Raw genomic sequence first — 9,489 nt, forward strand, 5'->3', positions numbered from 1 at the left:
CCACTCTGACGTTTGGGACTCTTACGTTTGGGGTAGGACCCTAATGACGTTACACATGAAACTTTCCGTATCTCCCCGTTTGGATGGTTACACAATTTTATCAATCGGATGAATTACTATATTGTTAACAGATTTTGACACCAAACTGAAGTTAATTTTCTTTTGACTTGCGGCTACTGAGACCCGATTATAACCTTTTTTAATCAATTGATCCATATTTATACAATTTTATAACATTTGACAAAAAAAGAATTTAAAAAACGTGCACAACGGAAAATCCATTTATTTCTAAGGGTTGTATATTTCTTTCATAAACTAGAAATAGAAATCACAAAAGTAAAATTATTTATCGTATCGTATTTTAGACAGATTTTTGCGGATAGTAAAATGGAAAAAAATAAAAGATCATTCCAGTTTTGTTTGCTCCAAGGCACAAGCCAACAAATTGGTAAGATTTTAATTGCTAGGGTTACAATTTGTGCACGTTTGACTTAAGAAAGGCATTTGATAAAATACCCAATAGATATATGTTAAGAGAGATGGGTAATTGAAATAATAGTATTTTCTCGCATCGTATTATAAATAGCTTCCCGCGGATATAAAATGTACAATTATAAGATTAAAACCAGTTTTTTAGTCCTGAGATGACAAAGGCACGGGCTAAAAAAACTGGTTTTAATCTTATTATTGTACATTTTTATATTCGTAGAAAACTGGATATTACACGATAATAGACATAGTTTTTTTCGTATGGATGAGAGCCGGTTCTAATCCACCGGTTTCGAATGAATACGAGAAAGTTAGTTACTAGTAAACACTGATTGAGTGATGGATGTATAGAAAAATTAGGGCTGTGCTACTAAATGGAGAAATCAACACAAAAGTTTAATATTCTATTATATACAGCAATAAGTTTTTTTTGTATGTAGCGAAGGATCTCACTAACCGCTGAACCGATATGCAGTGGCGTGCGAACCGAAGGGGGCATTTGTATGTATGTATTTCAAAATTTTAACTATCGTTAATACAGTTATTACAAAATAATATAAAAATAAGTTACGAAATAGGTTAATGTACAAAGATAGTAGAGATTAGTACACCTCTTTTAGTACAGTCAGTACTGGTAGAGGTTTTACAACTAAACTCAGTTATGATAATAAGTTTAAGGGTGTAGCGAACAAGTGAGCACAGGGGAGCAAGGTGTAGAGCAGGGTAATGGACCAGAGTTGACCGGATTTTTTTTATTTTGGTGAGCTTTTGCTTGGATATTAGTCGATTTGGATTTAGATAGTGGAGTCTGTAAGCATCTTAATTATTTACAGATGTTGCAAGTCTTGAGACTACATATTTCAATATTGGAGTAATTTTGTAGCATATTTTTTTTTATTACTTTTTTGAATTTAGAGATTGAAGAAATTTCTTTTATTTCACTGTTGAGATTATTCCAGGACTGGGGAATGGTGTATTTGGTTGTGGATTTTGTATTGGAGCCATCAATTTTGATGTTGAGTAGGTTTCGTCTTAATCTTTCATGAGGCATTTCCTTTTGGATGTGTTCCTGAAGTGCAGCTGGGGCGTAGTTATGAACAATTGAATGTGCTATAGATAATTTGTTAATTTCAATTATGTCTTTAAATTTGAGAAGATTGTGTTTTTTTAGTAAAGGTTCACTATGTCTCTTAGATGTTGTACCGTTTATAGATCTGATGGCCTTTTTTTGTAGTTTGCTGATGGTCTCTACAATATCTTTGTTGTTAGCCCAGATAGCGCAACCGTATGTTAAATTGGGAATGAAGAAGGCGTTATATATTAAGATTTTTTGCCTTAAAGGCAATATTCTTTTAAGTTTCCAGAGAATGTGGTTGGCTGAGTTAAGTTTGTTAATTACAGTTTTTGAATGCGATTTGAAGTCTAGCTTTTCATCAATGGTGAAACCGAGGAAGTTGAATGATTTTACCTCATTTGTAGGGTTGTTGCTGTGAACTTTTTTAATGCTTATGTTATCTATTTTAAGGTCTATGTTTTTGTTAGTGTTGAAGGTGATCATTCTTGTTTTGGAGGCATTTAGGGTTAGTTTATTAAGATTGAACCATTTTTTTAGATCCTTAAGGGTTAAGTTTGCTTTAGATTCAAGTTTCTTCAGTGTTGTAGGAAGGGGCAACTAGTGTGTCATCTGCAAAAAGGCTGATAAATTCTTTTAAATGGATAGGCAAGTCATTAATGTAGATTATGAATAGGATGGGGCCAAGAATTGAACCTTGTGGCACTCCTATTGTTGTACGAGAGTATTCAGAGTAACAGTTTCCCACTTTACATTTAATTTTGCGGTTTTTGAGATAGTTTGTGAACCAGACTAACTCCTTCCCTTTGATGCCAATGCTTTCGAGTTTCTTTAGTAAGATGGGTATTTGTACTGTGTCGAAGGCCTTGGAGAGATCAATGAAGATTGCTGATGTTTTCTTGTTATTCTTTTTGAAGTATTCCAGGGTGCTAATCATGCTTAACATTGCATGTGTTGTGTTATGTTTGGCTCTGAAGCCAAATTGATTTTTGTTTAGTATGTTGTTTGATTCAAGATAACGTCTTAGTTGGTATGCAACTACTTTCTCAACAACTTTAGAGAGTGAGTTAATGAGATGTATTGGTCTGTAGTTGTCTGGTGAGGTTTTGTCGCCTTTTATGAAGATCGAAATGACAGTTGCTTCTTTGAGTCTGTCATGAAAGTTACCTTCTTGAAGAGAGTTATTGATTATGTATGCAATTTGTTCAGGTATTGTTGTTAAGATAATTTTTGTGATTTTGGTGGGGATACCATCAGGTCCGCTGGACATTTTCGGTTTGAGCGAAATAGCTATTTTTTTAATTGTGTTAGAGTTTATTCTGCTGAATAAAAAAGATGAGTTTTTGGTAGGTAAATCATTTAAGTATTTCTCTTGCTCTTCATGAGTGGTTTTGATGTTGTCTGCTAGTTCCCTTCCTATGTTTATGTAGAACTTGTTCATTGCTTCTGCAATATTTTGTTTATCTGTTAAAGTGTTGTTGTTTATTTTGATGCAATTGATGTCATTATTTGTAGCTGGTTTATTGTTAGTTATTTTGTTAATTTTTTCCCACATTTGCTTGGGTTTGTCTTTGAGGTTTTTAAATTCTTGGTTATAGTATGCAATTTTGGCCCTACGGATAGCTGTTGAGAGCTCTCTTTTTACAGTTTTGTGTTTTTCAGCGATGTTAAGGTTATTTGATCTTGATTTCTTTTGGTATAAGGCTCGTTCCTTTTTTGAAAGAGTTTTGATTTCATTGTTTATCCATGGACAAGGGATATTTTTAGTTTTATTTGAAGATTTTTTTAGTGGAAAGCTTTCATTAAATTTTTTATCAATGATTTTGAAGAGGAAATTCCATTGGTCCGTAGAGTTATTTGCGTTTGTTAGATCTGACCAGTCAGTCTGTAGAATATTGTTTTTGAAGTTCAATATGTTTTCGTGGTCGAAAACTCTTTTGTAGTAGATATTTGGTTTAGACATGTTGACATGACTAGCTGAGGCTTTTATGATTAGAAAGTGGTCAGAGATTGAAGAAGGGAGAACATGACTGGTGAAGTTGTTTGTGTCATCTGTGAGAATATTGTCAATGCATGTTTTTGAAAGATGTGTTAATCTGGTTGGGATGTTTATGCATGATTTCAGGTTAAGATCAGCAATACCTGTAAGGAAGTGATTAGTCAGGTTATTGTTGAGATAGTTTAAGATGTTTATGTTGAAGTCACCAAGTATATCTACTGTTGCGTTCGGGATTGATTTATTTTTGTAATCAATAATTTTTTTAATGTCTGATAGGAAGTTATTTACATTAGTAAATGTGTTGGATGGAGGTCTGTAAGCGGAGGATATTAGTCTGTTTGTATTTTTGAGTTAGGTAACCCTGTCATACCTGCATCCCTGTGTCTCAGGTTAGCTACCCCCTGTTCGCTAAGGAGGCGTATGTATAACGAAGACATTCGCAGAGTGTGAGACACTGAAATGTGAAATATTAGGTAATAGTACTTAAAATCATATTATTATGTAGAAAAACTTCCACTTATTCTTTTTTTTAAAAAAGAAGATTCAGGGTCTGGGTACCTGGGCCAGTAAGAGTTATTTATTTATTTCTAACTTTTTTGGTTTTGAGTTTGTACACTATGTTTAAATATTGAGCTCACTATAGACAATTATTGTCTGGATATTACTAGCATCAAGTTCATTGAAATTGGTAGTTTTGTAAGTTGAAAGAAAATTTGAGGAGTTTTATGACATGGGTCGTCGCAGTTATAGGTATTAAAAAGAAGTATAGCTGACATTGAGAATAAATATTTATTAGTATGTAGCAATCACGATACAATTTTAACAATTATAGAAAAAAATAAAAAAATTTATTTGTTTATGTAGCAATACGGTGGTTAATAATATACCGTTACAAAGGTCTGCACTAAAAATTTTAGTTATTATGTATGATAGTTTTTTTATGTTGATATTAATATTTGTTGGTATGTAGCAAATTCATAATACAAGTAACAAAATATAGAGAGAAGAGAAGACGACTTTTATTTATGTAGCAATAGTGGTCAAGATAATATTGTAGCTAAATTAATATTTGTAGTTTTGTAGCAATTTCATAATACAAGTAACATAATAAAGAAATGAGAAACTACTTTTTATATGTGGCAAAAATATTTGTTGGTATGTAGCATATTCATATTACAATTAACATAATATAAGGAAAAGAAAAAGCGACTTTTTATGTGGCAATAGGGGTTAAGAGAAGATTGTAGCTAATTAAATATTTGTTGGTATGTTGCAAATTCATAATACAATTAACATAATATAAAGAAAGAAAAAACGCCTTTTTTATGTGGCAATAGAAGTTAAGAGAAGATTGTAGTTAATTAGAAGATCTGTTGGTATGTAGCAAATTCATAATACAATTAACATAATATAAAGAAAGAAAAAACGACTTTTTTTATGTGGCAATAGAAGTTAAGAGAAGATTGTAGTTAATTAGAAGATCTGTTGGTATGTAGCAAATTCATAATACAATTAACATAATATAAAGAAAGGAAAAACGACTTTTTTTATGTGGCAATAGAAGTTAAGAGAAGATTGTAGTTAATTAGAAGATCTATATGCTTAAATAATAGTTGAGAGCAGAATTTTAAGTTTGTAGAATGAAGTAAGAAATTTGAAATTTGTAGTCTGGAGATTTTTGGGTTAGTTATCTTCGTGGTTTGGTGATTTTTCTGAGTTTAGTAGAGCATCTAATTGTTGGGTGGCATCGTTTGTTGCACAGAATCTTGTTATTAAGCAGCGGTATTTTGAATGGTGGTTCCATTGGCCAATGGCGAAATAACATGTGGAACAAGAGTGACGGCGACGTACACCCCCAGAGTTGCATTCATAAATATTGGTGGAACCAGTAGCGTCTTTATTAAATTTGCAGCCATTTAGGCTATTGTAATGCGAGCATATGCTCTGACGCTTCCCAGCTTTTTTGGATGTTATATGGTGTGTTATGCCAATTAGGTCCCGGATAATGTCTGCTGTATTGTTTGGTTGGGGAGAGGCTTGGGGTAAAGTTTGGGGTGAGCCTTGGGGTATAGGGGGTGAGTCCTGTACTGAACTGGTGTGGGGGGAGGCAGATTGGGTACTGCCCCTTTCTGATGGTTCAAAATCCAATTTCTCTTCAAAATTGAAGTTATTTGAATCGATTTTGGGGTTGGGGGAATTATTTTCTATAGTAACAGTTATGTTGGGTGGGGGGCTACTGGGCTGCTGAACTGTTGTGTTGAGGATTGTGTTTTTTTTGGTTTTACCCTTCCTTGTCTTGTATTGGCTGGATGAGGATGAATCTGTGGACGAGTCAGAATCAGAACTGGATGAGGATGAATCTGTGGACGAATCAGAATCAGAACTGGAGTTCGCAGCTAAAAATTTTAATAATTTTATGGCTTTCCTCTTTGATTTCTTGATTTTGGTATTTTTAGCTTTTGTTGGTTCTTGTTTTTTGTTGGATGAATGCTTCCTCTTCATTCTAAAAAATGAATAGAGGGATATAAAAAGAGAAAAAAAATAGAAGGAATATATTTTTTTGGGGCAATCGCCCCCCCCCCCCTAGCGACCAAAACGCCCCCCCCTAGCCCCCCTAGCCACCGCCCCCCCTGCCCCCCCCCTAAATGTTGAAAAATGCCCCATTTTGCCCCCCCCCTAGTCAACAAAAATGCCCCTTTTTGCCCCCTACCCTACAAAAAGCAAAACTATCCCAGTTTCCAAAAAAAAAAAATCAAGAAATACTCAAAAAAAAATTTTCGCGCTAAACAGACAGTTACTATTCATTTAACCTTACGAAATTTTTTAATTAGTGTAGAAATTAGGTTAAAATCTTTTTTCACTGAACATAGCAAACCAGGTAATAGGAAGTATTTTATTTTGTATAATATAAACTTTTTACCAAAGAAATTTTTGTACATCCCCAATGATGATACACAAAATTACCCCTTATATAGATTACAATTAGTGGATGAATAAAATTCCATTAAAGTCCCCAAAGTTGTTGAGCCAACGAATAAGAAAATTTTATATGAAAGATTGGGGACCAGTGTAATAAATAGCCCAAAACCCCTCCCTCCCTGCACATTTGAAGAAAAAAATTTGCGCTTTGCGCCCTTCCAAATGGTTTCTGCTTTTTATCACATTGCATTGTATATTATTTTTATTTCTATAAAAAACAGGTGTAAACAACAAATATTTCATCAAAAAGTTATTCTATATAAAAAAGAAACAGCGTTGATATTTATCTAAGCCTTTTTCTCAACACTGCACACTGGTCCGGAGGGGTCAACAATTCAATTTTTCCTACCCATCAATTTAGACAAAAGTTGACCTGCCAGCCTTCAAAGACATCCTGGGCCACCTATATTTTAAATATCAACCCATGTTAATAATATGTTTTTTGAAATAATTTGGGGCCAAAGCTGCAGAACTCTAAAATCTAAGAACGTATTATTGACATTGTTAAATTGGCTATAGTTAAAATAAATTTTTAAATGTCAATTTTATTGTTTTATATTCATATAATTGATATTATTCTTTCAGCCTACTCTTTATGTTTCTTCATGTGTGTGTGTGTGTGTGTGTGTGTGTGTGTTTCGCGCCTTGTTATTTCGTAGCATAGAGTGAGGAGAAACAAGAATACACACACACACATTCAAACACACAAACAAATGCATATCCTTATAAAAATATGCCATAATTTTATAAGCCTCTAGTAAGATGAAATAACAATGATTTAAAATATTTTCTAAATGGATAAAATCAAGAAAATTTAGATAAAATAATCAAAATATTAAAAATTAAAAACGCGCAAATTTGAAATTTGCAGCTGGTGAAAAACTGGTTATACTTACAAAAATTTTTACTTCACATGATATTTAGCCAATGCAATTGTCTACAAAAAAGTATTTCAGAGTCTTCTTGATTGGACAACTCCTTCCCTCCCTAAATGTCCAATAAAACCTCGGGAACGGCAAAAATCAGACTTTAAAGGTCATTTTAACGGTCTTTGACCTTCGAGGTCATGTATTTTTTTTTTCATAAATGGACTCCCCGACCCATAAAACCCCTAATTTGCTGTATTGGGCATTAAAATCGGCCAAAAGACGGCTGAAAACGAATTGTTGACCCAAAACTGCGTTTTCAGACCAGTGTGCACTGTATGTCTAACTGAATAACTATATATGATGTCATATTATTTTCAGGATAAGTTTATCATTTTTTGTGTGTATATACCCTTACAAAAAGACACGTTTTTTATGGCAATTTTCATTAAAAACCCTTAAAACTAACTACACTCTATATTCCTAACTTGATAAAGTACGCCACTCTTGTTGTCTTTAATTGATTTTAGTTCAAAGGGGGAGTAAATATTTTTAGGTGCGCTTCACGCACCGCCCTTATAAATCCTTGGAAACACCACTTAATCAAAAATTAACAGAGTTTTAAAGTGCCATATAAAGAGGGTAGGATATGTTGATATAACTTTTTAGCTTCTCTATAATTCACTATGGCTGTCAGTACGTAATGCTAAGGGGGAAATGTGATTTTTTCAACTGCAATTAAAGATAGAAGGCTAAAACTTAATGTTAACATTTCCATCATTATGGAGTATAATTAACTATTAAAAATTCATGGAGGTCGGACTGCTTTTCAGGACGTTTTTGGCTATTTTTGTATCTTTTAAATTTCGGGTATAGTCCCTTTTGTGACATTGCCTCTTAAGGTGCATTTCGTCGTATTTTTACAGTAGCTTTTCACCTATTTTTAGCTCCTGCGGGGCCAATTGCCTAACCCTGTGGGGAAATCACCTGACCTAACTTAACCTAGAATAACCTATTAAAAGCTACTATGAAAATACAACGAAATGCCCCTTTAGAGGCATTGCCACAAAAGAGACTATACCCCAAAGTTTTCCATATTTCTAAGAGATTTTTATATCTGTAGATGAAAGGACAAGTAATTTTTTTTATTTTTTACATGGTTCTTTATATCTTTGGTTTTATGGTACGATAAATTTTTTTGTGGATTATAATATTAAAAAAAAAAATTCTCGCTGTTTCGAGCATCCAGTATGTAATTTACTTTGACTGTCATCACACAACATACAGGAAAAAGGATTTGTGACTTTTTTACCTAAAATATATAATTATTTCAACAGATGCTCTTTAAAACTACTTGTCTGTATTCTTATTAATGATTTTTTGTGCTTTGCTACTTAAAGATGTTGTCATCCTTGTTGTCATACAATAAAGAAATATTTAAAATCAGTTTTACATATTAGGTTAATTTTTGGTAAATTATTTCCAAAATGAGTGTTTTTATCTTGCCCCCCCCAAATTTTTTTAATGGGGTTATTCATCCTTCCTGCTGAGATTTTATAACATCCCCTTCCACCCATAAAAAAGTTTTGTGGTGGGGGGGGGGGGAAGGTTAAATTATCTTCTGTACTTTTTTTTTCGAAGATGCTTTCTAGCTGCCTTCCCTTCGGTCATTGCAGGGTGGGGAGAAGGGATGGGGGAGAAGAGATGGGGGGGAAGAGATGGGGGATATAAATGGAAAATAGGGATGGGGGAAGGGATGGGGATGATGGGATAAGGACTAGAAGGCCCATAATCAAATAATCCCACCCCTTAAAACGCCCTTATTTAAAATTAGTACATATAAACAAAATGCCCCCCCCTAAAGCAAAGTGCCCCCCCAGGGCACTTTGATTTAGGGGGGGGCAAAATTTTACAAAATCTTCAAAATGCCCCCCCCTAGACAAAGTGCTTCGCACGCCACTGCCGATATGGTTCTCCTTTATAGTGAAACTTCTTATATGTCCAGTGATTGTTTTTAAACTATCAATAAAAATGACCCCCCCCCCAAAAAAAAAAATTAAAACATTAAATGCCCCTAGAGGCTC

Source organism: Acartia tonsa, chromosome 11 (assembly GCF_053477335.1).
Source record: "Acartia tonsa isolate MP-2025a chromosome 11, ASM5347733v1, whole genome shotgun sequence".
In the NCBI taxonomy this organism is placed as follows: Eukaryota; Metazoa; Arthropoda; class Copepoda; order Calanoida; family Acartiidae; genus Acartia; species Acartia tonsa.